Raw genomic sequence first — 13700 nt, 5'->3', positions numbered from 1 at the left:
GCGTGGCGTGGGGGTGGGGGGGTGATTTCTTGTTTTCTGTCTCTCTGTCTCTGTCTTTCTGGCAAATGCACGTGCCCTATAGCAAAAACCTCTCAAAAAAAAATCTGCATTGACTATCATGCAATTTTCATGGTGTTATGGACTGATAGAAAAAAACAGTGTGTTGAGATGAGAGAGTCTATGAGCAAAACTCTTCCATGCAGCCTTCTCCTGCGTTATGCAGATAGTTAGAGTGGATAATAGGAAGAAGCAAAACTATAAATTCAAGAAACAAAACACATTCATGAAAAACTCCTTTTGTGTAGCAAAACAAACTAGAAATCACTAAAAGGAGAAATAACATAATATTTTAAAAAGCAAAGTATTTTGGGGCCAGCAGGTGGCATGGTGGTTAAGGCTCTGGACTCCCACCTGGCCTACCATAGTTTGAATACAGGAACTTGTGGCTTGCCTTCTAACTTTCTCTCTCTCTCTCTCTCTCTGTCTCTTTCTGGCCAAATTAAAATAATAATAATAATAATAATAATAATAATAATAATAATAAAATGAATTAATAATTAAAAAAATTTATAATTAGTTCATTCTCTTCCTTTATTATCAGACATTTGGATTTCTATATAGTTTGATGTTTTTAGAAAAACTTAATCCTTTTTTTTTCTTTTTTTTTTGAGATATTTTTGCTATAGGGCATGTGCACTCACCAGAGAGTGAGAGAAAGAGACAGAAAGCAAGAAATCACCCCCATCACCCCAGGGGGGATGGCCATACTGTAATCCCTTCTCCTCCATTCTCTCAGGGTCTTGGGTATGCACACATATGTGCCTGGTGAATGCTGATATTTTAATCAAATATAAGTATTTTCTTTGATTTTACTCTTGAATGACTATTTTCCATTTATACTTCCAAATTCTTATTCTATTTACTTTATGCAACATTTTTCAAGTCAAAATCTTCAAAGAAATCTTCACGTAAATCAATTAAAATATGTTTTTTATTTTTTTTGACCAGATTAAAACAAATGATTTTACATCTAATATTAGATGAGATTTTCTTAACCAAGTTTTAGTGGGGCTATATATTTAAAATAATTTTATTTAGCAACCATCAGAAGTCACTAAGCATTTTAACTATAATGAATATCAATTAGGTTAGTCTGACCAACTTATTTATTAAAACATTTTTTAAAAATTGCCACAGGGACCATGTGCTCCCAGAGAGTGAGAGAGAGAAAAAAAAAAAAAGGAGAGAGAGAGAAAGAGGGAGAGAAAGAGAGATATCAAAACACCCTTCAATGGGAATGGCCATGCCATAATCTTTCTCCTCCATTTCTTTACTCTGTCAGGGTTCTGGGCACACCCATGCACCTGGTATGTTTTTCAGGCTGTCAGGCCTAGGATTCAAACCACAATCAGTCATGTGAGAGCTGGCTGTCCATACCCAGGGCTTAACCCACTGGGCTATGGGGCCAGCCCTTTTCAACAACAATTCTTTAGGTTGTATTTTATCTGGTATAACTTTGATGCTATAAACAATTACAGAACTGTTTTGGTTTGTCTTGTCCACTTGACAGCTGAGCACTGTGTTCAAGACATATCTACTATTAACATTCTTTAAATGTTGAACTGTACCTGGCACATATTAGGACAACCCATATGTGATTAATTAATAAAGGAATGAGTTACAGACACTCCTCACTTAAAAAGTTCCATTCCCACGCTAGATTAAGTGAATTGGTCACTAAGCGAAGAGCCTAAAGATGGATGTCTCGTGGTATCTTGTGGTGCCATAGGGTATGCATTTTTCAATCTATACCATGTGATACCACACTAGAATAATGTAATTCTACCCATGCAAAAAGCATACATTAGGTAAGTGCCAGAAGGTGACAATACACACAACAAAGTAATATAAATCCAGAGTAATCATTTTTATTTATGCTGAATACTCCCATGCATGCACAATAAAGTCCAAAATTTAAAGGAAATATGTAACCTTGTGTGATTGCAAATGCTCTGTGTAGTGAATACTAACCTACTGTGCTAATGAGATGAAGACTGAGAACGGGGGTTCCTGGTCCTGGAGAACTGGTCTAAGTCTGCGTGGCATTAAACATGTATGTCATTAAATGAGGAGTGGAAGCACTTCCTTACTTTCACATGTGTGGTAAACTTTATCAAGAATATTTGACCTAATGCTTAGTGACAGGGAGAGAAAGAGAAAGAGAGACAGAGAGGAGGAAAGAAACTATATTATACAATATGCAATGTATTGACTTGAATAGAAACAGTAGAATTAATCACAAGAATCTGGTTATGGTACCATTAAGTATGAACATATTTTTGATTAGATGTGCATAAAACTTCATGAAAGGGGAAGATGATGCATTACTGAGCAATTTGGCAAATACACATGTGGCTTGCCTCTGTATGTCTTTACTAAAAGTATGAGTGAAGTAGGAGAGCACCAGGTTAATTTCAAGAACAGAGCAATGGCTACAGCTTGCGAATGCAAAATTGAGAATGGTGTTCACATTGACAGAGCTGATGTTCACCTGGATAATCTAACTTTAAGGCTTGGTAATATCCCCTTCACAGAAACATCCCTCTGAGGACTTATCACGGACGCCTGACATCTCACCAATGTCAGTTAATCCCTTTAGGTTACTACAATAATTATTCCTTTTTGAAATGCACATCCTCCCGAGAAATCATTTTAATAACTGCAAGACATTTTAAATGAGACATGCAAGAATGATAGCTATGGAGAGCATAAGAGAGAGCAGAAGAAAGGTCATATGTGTTTAGCAGTCAAGACTCGATGGCAATACCGTATCCCATCAGTTACGAAAGCCATAAGAAACCGGGCGTCTGTGAGTTACTTCCCTGAACATCAGCTTTGGTGCTTACCTATAGCACTGGTTGTTCACATGTTGTAAAGTGTGATTGCACAAGAAAATTCTGAAGAGAAGTACATGCTGGTCACTCACAAACCCATATGTCCAGCTCCACCCTTCCTCCTAAATCTTGTAGCTGCACTTAAGGGTCTTCAGGATAACTCTGGTAGAATGTTATAATGATACACCAAACTCACATTTCCGTTTACAAACTTTACATTTTAAATGTCTATTCCAATGCTTTTTACCTAACTCTTGCTTAATAAATATTTAAATATATCATTAAATACAATATATAATAAGTGTAGTATGTGATCATGTAAATATAATATAAAATAAATATTTGCATGGCTAAATGTAGAACTTTTGCTTAAGTTAATATGTTTATTTTATAGATTATTATTTAACGTTATACTGGCCTAGTTTATCATATTAATGGATTGTCAAATCTAAAGAAAACCTTAGCGATCATCTAATTCAATCCACTTATTTTATTTATGAAAAAATTGAACCATGGGAGGGAAAGTAAATTTCACCAGGTGGTAGAAGTGGGAATAGAACTGACATATTTTAACTCTAAATTGCGTGCGTGTGCTTAATTTAGTTTGTAGAGGTACACGCATTCTCAACAGGGAGAGGAGTGAGAAAGCACCTCCTATGGGCATGATCACATCACAATCCCTTCTCCATTTCTCCCTTCTTTTGGGATTTGGGGCATGTATACACATGCGTCTGGTGTATCTTTCAGGCTGCTGGATCTGGGACTTGAACCATGCAGTTGGACATGTGGGGTCTAGTCACCTGAAGCACCATACCACCAGCTGGCCCACACATGTACTTTCAAATCTTAATACATACAAATTTGGATCATTCGTTGTCTCATTGCTTTCTGGTTTAATCATATTCCTCCTGCAAACCCAAAAGTATTATTCAGCTTCATAGTTAAGCTATAGCAACATCAGTTTAAATTATTAATCTCTTTGCTGATTTTAGATTTAATTTATTGCATAGAACTTTATTTTTTACATGATTTATTTCCCTTTTCAGAAAATAGTACAAGTGAAATTACTTAAAACATCCTTTATTAACATGATGTAATAGCTGAATGCCACATAGTCAACAATTTCCCTAGGAAATATGTTCAGTTTAAATGGTGCTGATTTCCTTTCAATGCACAGAAGTCCTTGTCACTTTGTAAAATATCTTGTGCATTGGGAATCTCTTTTTAAAAAGGTCAAAAATCTTTCGGGTTTAGTGAATCAATACCATCTATTCAGGAATGAACTAGTACTCACCTATTCATGGCAGTAGATGGACACATTTTTAAAAGCAGTAGACTATGTCTCTAGGAGATTAAACTGTGATGACACAGTTTAATTTCATGTAGAGTAGGATACACAGGCAGCAGTCTGGACATTAGAACGCAACTGACATATAGTGAACATCTGGTCCCATCCATTCAAAGACACCCTAAAAAGAGCAGGGTGATCAGTGCTGGCTGGCCTTCTATCTCCTCTCCAGAGGACATTCCCCCTTTTCCCCACCAGTCACTGCTACTGGAGAACATCTGGATGTCTACCGGGTAGCAGCCCCATGTAGGTGTCTTCTCTCAGGCCACACAACTCTCTAACCCTCTGTTTTAGAGTAGAAAGAATGGATCAGCAGTTAGCGTAATGGCTAAGTCGCCGGACTCCCACGTAGTTGACCGCGATTGTAGTCCTGGACCCGATGGCTTAAACTCACGCCGGGCATGTGTGCCTGCGTGCCCAAGATCCTGAGAGGAGAATGGAGGAGAAGGGATTGCGGCGTGGCCATCCTCCCTGGGAGGTGATTTCTCACTTTCTGTCTCTCTGTCTCTCTCTGTCTGTCTGGCGAGTGCATGTGCCCTATAGCAAAAACCTCTCCAAAAAAAAAAAAAAAAAAAGAAAGAATGGTAAAACTGATTTGTATGTATACTTGAGCATTAATGCTTTTCGGATGAATCTTCTCTTAAGATTTACAGACCTCTTTCGTATTGCTTATTCTATGTGTTCCTCCAGCTGGGGACACCAGGGTTCACAGTCCAGAGCAGTTGGGCTAGCAGGAGGTGAGCTCTGAGGGCAGGCGGGAGCAGGTGATTAGGGCTGCTTGGGCTGCAGGAGTGGATGCTCAGCAGGACTCCCTGGTACAGAGGCTGTGGGGCTTGGTGCCAGAACAGAGAGGTGGAGGGACTGCAGAGGAATTCTGGCATAGGGCTTCTGCAGAATGGTGATGCCGGGCCAGTGCTGCAAGGTCACAGAGGCACCTGGGTCCTGTCTTGGAGCTCTAACCTGTGTCCCTCTCACACAGGCAGGAACTGCCAGGTAGGAGAGCCCTTTTCTGCTGCCATGAATCTCCTGTGCCCCTCCTTTTCTTTAAAAAAAAAAATTGCGAGAGGCACATGAGCTTGCTGGAGAGGGAAGAGGGAGGGAAAGTGAGAAAGCATCCTCTGTAAGGAATGGTCATGCCATAATCCCTTATCTATTTCTCCTTTCTGAATTTTGGGCACAAATGCAGAGTACCCACATCTCCTGTTGGGACTCCAACCACCCAGTCGGCTATGTGGGAGCCAGCTGCCTCCACTGGCTCCTCCTGCAGCTCGCAACGCTGTGCTCACTTTAAAGAACTGCTCAAATGGCTCCCAGAGTTGATCACAGAGCACATATTGAAGGGTGCATTTTAAGTGAGAACTAGTAACTTGGTAATTGGCCTAGAGACATGAGAAAGAAGCGATTCAAGTCAACCTCCTGGCCTTGCCGTGTGACCTTGGGTGCAATCAGGTCCTTGGCTGGAAGCCTGCCTTCCACTGAAATCATAAGGTCAGCCTGAGGCTGAGTCTGGATCCTGACAAAGCATGAAGATCAAAAGAATTTCAGTTAGTGATAATAAGATGAGAGAATATGAGACATTCCGTTGGGTTGTTTGAAAAAACTTTAGTGAAAGAATTGTGCACTGTGACAAGACCCTCATTGGGGCTGATAGGTCCATGGCAGTCCATGGGGAAAAGAAACGTGGAAGGGTCCATGTACATAGAACAGTATCAAAGACCCAGACAGGGCTTGGAAGCCTTGAGGATTTCCCATAGGATCCTTTTTTTTTTTTTTGGAGAGGTTTTTGCTATAGGGTATGTGAACTAGCCAGAAAGACACAGAGAGACAAAGCGAGAAATCACCCCCTGGGGGGATGGCCACGCCACAATCCCTTATCCTCCATTCTTTTCTCAGGATCTTGGGTACGCACAAACACCCAGCGTGAGTTTAAGTCACCAGGTCTGGGATTTGAACCGCAGTTGACTACATGGGAGTCCAGCGACGTAGCCACTACTCCAACTGCTGGTCCTCCCACGGGATTCTTTTTACTGTGTATTAGCTTCTAAATAAACAAACATTTCTCTGAAACACCAAAGGTGAAGTGAAACAAATAAGAATGCACATGATTTTAAAAATATATTTACTGATTACATCAGGGAAAATGTGTTATTATAGACTTTGGTATCCAAAAGTTTTACAGTATATTTCAAATACAAATGTCCTTTAAGGGACTGTTTTCTGATATTTCCAGGGCTATAAAGTAGTTAAATTACCTCCGGGTTTAGATGTAACTTTGTGGCTTAATCTGTGAATCAAGTATAAGCAACATTCTAATAATACAATTTTTTTGTTTGTTTTTAAAATCACCTATTTCTAAACAGAATATGGTCAGTTTTTAAGTTGAAAAATGCCTTTAGTTATTATTATTAAGTGCAGGACTGGTAGGGTGTAAGTTTAAAATTAAAAGCTAGTAGAATACAATAAAACTATAATAAATATCAAGTTATTTTTCATTAAAATTTGACTTGGGAGAAAATCCTGCATTATTTTCCAGTGGTGCAAGTTCAACCAACAGTATAATTGCAACGATTGATAGGTTGATCATTAAAACTTCAGAATTACTTTTATGGAATAAAACTCGGATTGCCCATGGGCTTCTTTTTTTTTTTTTTGGAGAGGTTTTTGCTATAGGGTATGTGAACTAGCCAGAAAGACACAGAGAGACAAAGCGAGAAATCACCCCCTGGGGGGATGGCCACGCCACAATCCCTTATCCTCCATTCTTTTCTCAGGATCTTGGGTACGCACAAACACCCAGCGTGAGTTTAAGTCACCAGGTCTGGGATTTGAACCGCAGTTGACTACATGGGAGTCCAGCGACGTAACCACTACTCCAACTGCTGGTCCTCCCACGGGATTCTTTTTACTGTGTATTAGCTTCTAAATAAACAAACATTTCTCTGAAACACCAAAGGTGAAGTGAAACAAATAAGAATGCACATGATTTTAAAAATATATTTACTGATTACATCAGGGAAAATGTGTTATTATAGACTTTGGTATCCAAAAGTTTTACAGTATATTTCAAATACAAATGTCCTTTAAGGGACTGTTTTCTGATATTTCCAGGGCTATAAAGTAGTTAAATTACCTCCGGGTTTAGATGTAACTTTGTGGCTTAATCTGTGAATCAAGTATAAGCAACATTCTAATAATACAATTTTTTTGTTTGTTTTTAAAATCACCTATTTCTAAACAGAATATGGTCAGTTTTTAAGTTGAAAAATGCCTTTAGTTATTATTATTAAGTGCAGGACTGGTAGGGTGTAAGTTTAAAATTAAAAGCTAGTAGAATACAATAAAACTATAATAAATATCAAGTTATTTTTCATTAAAATTTGACTTGGGAGAAAATCCTGCATTATTTTCCAGTGGTGCAAGTTCAACCAACAGTATAATTGCAACGATTGATAGGTTGATCATTAAAACTTCAGAATTACTTTTATGGAATAAAACTCCCAAATTTCTGTATAAGATGTTCTTATTCTGAACAACTGCTGCTATTGTTTTAATAGTCTCTAACCCCAAACAATAAGTGGACGAAAACAATCTTTCAAGAAGCAATAAAACTATATGACGAGTAGTAAAAACAAACAAACAAACAAACAAAAACAGCAAAAATCCAAGATGCCATATTATTGGGTATAGATATTCAAGTTTAAAGCATTAAAAAAGAAAAGACATTCCTGCCAGAAGAAAGTAATCTGAAAAAGGTCCTATATTTAGAAATTAGAATTCATCAGACTGAATTCCAAACTCAATAGAGATTATGGCACATGGAGTCTCAAGATGTATGAATGAACCATGCCGTGGTAATGGGGGAACATCCTAGGTCAAGTAAAAAATTTAAAACTTTCAATGAATTAATTTCTTCCAAGAGCAAGAGAGACAGAGATAGCACCCTTAAAGAGATCATGACTCAGTGATCCAAATCAGCCTTCAAGTAGCCCTGAGTTATAGACATGTGCATGTCAGTTCTGCTTGGGGAGGTCTCTAGGCTGGAAGCAGAAATATTCCATGTGGGTCAGCCTCTCAGAATGTCAGGTTTTACTACGCTGTCATAGTCTGGACAACCTCCTACTCCTGTCCTGACCTGGAATCTCTGTTGCCTCTCTTCACAGAGTACAGTGGAATACAATTTGCCCATAATTGATGGTGATTTTCAAAGGATTTCTAATGTCTAAATTTAGCAATTGTAATTAATAAAATAATTTAAAAATTCTTTTAAGAATCTTTTTATTTTTAAATGATTATAAATTCATAGGAATTTACAAAAATAGAGCAGATGCTTATGGGTTACCTTCTCCCAGTATCCCTCAATGGTTTCGCCTTCCATAATTACAATATTAAAATCAGGAAATGTGTGTCAATTATTCTATGTCATTTTATTACTTGTATAGATTCATGTAATCAACTATGCTGCAACCAAGATACAAAATGACCGCATCTCCACAGAGTTCTCCCTCTTTGTCACACCTACCTCCCTCTCTCACCATCCCTCACCCTGACACGACTACTGTCACCCATCTCTGTAATTTCGTCACTTGGGGAAGGTTTTATTGGTAGAATTGTACTGTATGTGACCTATGGTCATGGCTTTTTTCACTGAGCATGATGCCTTAGTGAGGTATCTAAGTTGGGTGTACCAAGAGTTTGCTGATTAGAGAATTATGTATTCTAACAATGAATTTTGATTGATCTAGATTTTGCTGATATACTCTCTTGATCTATTGAGGTACAGGAATATTTTCTAGATATCATTAATGTATTGGAGGGGCTTAGCAGCCCGCAGAAATTACATCCTGGGGAAGAAATATTACAAACTTTTAGGCTTTGAGGCATAATACTGACAGTCCCTCACTTTCATTGGTTTGACTTGGAATTTTTCTGGCTTTATAGTGTTGTAAAAACAGTAAATAGAAACTGTACGTTGGATATCCATGCAAATAGGATATTCTATTTTTCACTTTCAGCACAACATTCAATAACTATATTAGGGAACCAGCAGTTAGCATAATGGCTATGTCGCTGGACTCCCACGTAGTCGACCGTGGTTTGTGTCCCGGACCCGGTGGCTTAAAACTCACGCCGGGCACGTGTGCGTGCATGCCCAAGATCCCGAGAGGAGAATGGAGGAGAAGGGATTGCGGTGTGACCATCCCCCCCCCGGGGGGTGATTTCTCGCTTTCTGTCTCTATGTCTCTCTCTGTCTGTCTGGCGAGCGCACGCACCCTACAGTGAAAATCTCTCTCTCAAAAAAAAAAACAAATAACTATATTACAAAATTACATAAGACATTCAGCAGATTATTATAAAATGCGATGTGTATTAGATTATTTTGCTCAATGTAGATTAATGTAGGTGTTTTGAGAATGTTTCAGGAGGCTAGGCTAAGCTAGGATATTAGGTAGTTTAGGTATATTAAATGGATTTTTGACATAATATTATTTTCATATTACTATGGGTTTATCACAGCATAATGCCATTGTAAATCAAGTAGCTTCTGTACTTGAAATATTAAATATATAATATTTAAATATGTACATATTTAAAACCAATCTTGATTTCAAATGTAGAATTCAAGAAAAGTGTTAGAAGGAGTACTCCAGGGGCCAGTAGATGGCATGGTGGTTAAGGTTCTAGAATCTCACATGGCTGGCTGTGGACTGAGTACCAACAAGGCAGCTTGAAAATCACGCTGGGCACATGTGCATGCATGCCCAATATCCTGAGAGGAGAATGAAGGAGAAGGGCTTGTGGTGTAGTCAGTCCCCTTGGGGGGTGATTTCTCACTTTCCTTCTCTATGTCTGTATTTCTCTGGCTAGAACACGTGCCCTAAAGCAAAAACCTAAAAATAAAAAAAAAAGCTTTCCAAATATAAATAGAAAAATGGGGTTAGATGAAGCTGTTTTTGATACAAAGATTAGTAAAAAACAATCTAGAAAGTACTCTTTAAAAAATCATTTAATATAATTGTATTCTTTATTACATCTTATTTAAAGTTTTAGACTTTTCAAGAATTTTTTTATAAGTAACATGAAAAAATTATTAATTGCATAAATCTTGATTTTTTTTTCAAAACAGACAAATCTTAGTTGACAGGAGTCTCCAGCCTGGCTGCACAGCAAGAGGTAAATGGTGGGCCAGCCAGTGAAGCTTTGTCTCTTACGGCCCCTCCCTGCAGCCTGCATTACTGCCCTGAGCTCTGTCAGATCAATGGTGGCAACACACTCTCATAGGAGGCCCAGATGGGACCACCTCATTGCAAGAAAACTCAGGGTGCCCAGTGATTCTGCATTCGGTGAGTTGAATAATTCTTTCATTATCTATTACAATGTAGTAATGATACAAATAAGTACACAATAAATATAATACGAATTGTCATCCCCATATCTCAACCCTCCCACCACTAGTCCATGGCAAAATTACCTTCCACCAAACTGGTCCTTGATTCCAAAAAGGTTAGGGGCCACCGATAGTTAAGACATTAAGATGATACCAAGACTTACCACCTGGTGGCAGTATATCCTAACCTCATCCTTCAGGTGGATCTATATAGGGGCTGGGATGGAGAGGGTGGCAGTTTCCGGAAGGCTGAACCTGATGAACTTGACACAACCACTGGCTTTGATTGGCTGAGGTTTTGTCACCATGACTAGACAAAGGATGCTGGAGACATACTGTATTTTCATGAAGAAGAATTTTTTTAAACCTATTCTGGCCCAAATGACAGTTTTAAAAATTCTCAACTTGAACACAGTAGTAAGCCTGAACATTTCCTAAACTGTGTAATTAGTTAATTAAAGTAGAACTAACCACAGTCCTTATATGGAGTTCTTCCATACAGGATTTTCAGACATGGTATGGCTCAGTGCCAAAATATAATACATAAAAGAAGTGCTTAAGAGAGCAAAAATAATGCAGCCTGAACCCACCCTGGAGGAATGCTAGAGGTTTATTTTCTTCAGTGGGTAAAATGGAGGATTTCTGAAATCGGGGACACCAATTATAGTTTGCAATGGGATTTGACGTTGGGAAGTGTCATATCAATTAAGTACACACAGCATAGATGATGCTGATAATCTCTACTCCCCCCACCCCCTGCTGGGCTCCTAGAATTTAAGAGCTAGTATTTTATCCTTAGAACAGAAGGAAGAATGAAACTGAGTCTCTGGAGATTCAGACCAACAGAAGAGGATAACTACATGAAACAGAGAGTACATCAAGAGATTCTTTAAAAATACTACTATGGGGGCCGGCAGGAGGCATAGTGCTTGGAGTGTTGGACTCTCACATGGATGACTATGGTTCAAATCCTGGACCTGGTGACTTGTTTCTTGCTTTCACTCTCTTTCTTGCTCTCTCACTCTCTCTCTCTGGTCAAATTAAAATAAATAAATAAACTTAAATGAAATAGTTCTTGAAAATAAAATACCGTCATGAATGTCCTCAGAGAGTACAGAAGATATTATAATCATGAAACAAGAACAGATGCATTTAAAAGTGGACATGCTAGAAACAAAAAGCCTCTTGAAATTAAAAATATGCTTCTGGCTTCAGCTCGGAGCAGGCTTCGGTGCAACTTTCTTTGGTCTTCCGGAATCCGGGTTCATTCAACAACAGTCGCCTCCACCATGCTGCCCAAGTTTAACCCCAACAAGATCGAAGTCGTGCACCTGAGGTGCATTGGTGGTAAAGTTGGTGCCACGTCTGCCCTGGCCCCCAAGATCGGCCCCCTGGGTCTGTCTCCAAAAAAGGTAGGCGATGACATCGCCAAGGCAACTGGTGACTGGAAGGGCCTGAGGATGACCGTGAAACTGACCATTCAGAATAGACAGGCCCAGATGGAAGAGGTACCTTCTGCCTCTGCGCTCATCATCAAAGCCCTCAAGGAACCACCAAGAGGCAGAAAGAAGCAGAAGAATATCAAACATAGTGGGAACATCACTTTTGACTAGATTGTCAGCATTGCTCGACAGATGAAGCACCGGTCTTGGCCAGAGAACCCTCTGGAACCATTAAAGAGATCCTGGGGACAGCCCAGTCTGTAGGCTGCGATGTCGATGGCCATCACCCTCATGACATCATAGATGACATCAAGTGGTGCAGTGGAATGCCCAGCTAGTTAAGAAGTACGCAGGAAAACACTCAATAAAGGGTCATGTGACAACCAGAAAAAAAAAATAATAGCAGAAAAGAATACTTCAATAGAAAGTGTGGAAGATAAATTTCCCAGAAAGCAGAAGAAAAATAAATAGAATGAGGAGACATAAATCAATAAGAGCACCAGCAAGCACAGCAGGTGCATTATCCGAATAACAGAAATTTCAGAGAGAACCTAGAAATCAGGAGAGCAGAGAATTATTAAGGCAATAATTTAAAGACTTTTTCTAGAACTGATACAGATAATCCTTCAGGCAAATAAGCAGCGTACCTAAACAAAGAGACGAAATCCAGCTTCTACCAATGCAGATTACTAAGAACATTTACCAAGAATAAGTATTGGAACACTGGCAGTAAAGAAAATACCCTCTGTACTTGAACTGTGCTGTCTAATAAAGAAGCCACTTGTGCCAACTGAGTGCTTGTCACAGAGCTGCCCAACCTGACACAGCAGACGATGCGGTGGGGAATCTGCTGGACTCCCACATGATCGACTGTGGTTTGAGTCCCAGACCTGACGGCCTGAACATCATGTGAAGTATGTGTGTTTGCATGCCCAAAATCAGAGAGGAGAATTGGGGAGAGGGGATTGTGGCATGTTCATCCCCTCTCAGGGGCGATTTCTTACTTTCTCTCTCTCTCTCTGCCTCTCTCCTACAAACTCATGTGCCCTGTGTCAAAAACCTAAAACACAACCCAAACTAGAGTGTGAAGACAATTTTTTAAAGACGTTTGTAAAAAGACTTTCTTAAAATATGTTATGCCAAATTTTTGTCAATTACTCTTTAAAATGATAGTATCTGGGGTATAGTTGGTTAAAATATTGAAATAAATTTTACATTTTAATATTTAAAGGGGGCTATGATGAAATCTAATATGTGGCTGACATATTTCTACTAGACAGTGCTATCCTAGAAGAGTTAAAAGTAAAAAAGTGATAAAAGGGGAAGCTCTGTGAGGTTGACCCGTATAGAGAAGTTCTGGTTGGCATCTGGAAGTCTACTGAACACGTACACAGCTACTGTCTGAGAATGACTGAAGCTGGGGCTGCAGCATGTCAAGACTCTCTCAGTACTGTCTCTCTGTCTCTCCTGATCCCTCTCACTCACAAATTAAATAAATAAAACTTAAAATCACAAACAAAGGATCAGAAATCATGGGCTCTCTGCAACAATGGAGATACAAAACAACATTCTGAAGGAAAATGATTTTCTATCTGCAATTCTATGCTCAGATCAACTAACAAAGAGGAAAA

At 39.0% G+C, this 13700-nt stretch overlaps 1 long non-coding RNA gene and 1 pseudogene across 1 annotated transcript in view; both read left to right on the top strand.

Annotated features, from left to right (window-relative positions):
• LOC102500061 (uncharacterized) overlaps positions 1-11532 on the top strand; it is a 12967-nt gene extending 1435 nt beyond the window's left edge. The window contains exons 2-3 of the long non-coding RNA XR_333188.2: positions 10367-10583; positions 11432-11532. This is a non-coding gene — a long non-coding RNA (uncharacterized LOC102500061). The remainder of the gene's footprint in view (positions 1-10366; positions 10584-11431) is intronic.
• Positions 11533-11817: 285 nt separating this feature from the next.
• LOC102499639 (60S ribosomal protein L12 pseudogene) lies at positions 11818-12541 on the top strand (annotated as a pseudogene).
• Positions 12542-13700: the final 1159 nt, after the last annotated feature.

Source organism: Tupaia chinensis, unplaced genomic scaffold (assembly GCF_000334495.1).
Source record: "Tupaia chinensis unplaced genomic scaffold, TupChi_1.0 Scaffold000010_1, whole genome shotgun sequence".
Taxonomy (NCBI): Eukaryota; Metazoa; Chordata; class Mammalia; order Scandentia; family Tupaiidae; genus Tupaia; species Tupaia belangeri.
Note: the sequence above shows the minus strand (reverse complement) of the source record. Positions and strands in the feature narration are given on the sequence as shown.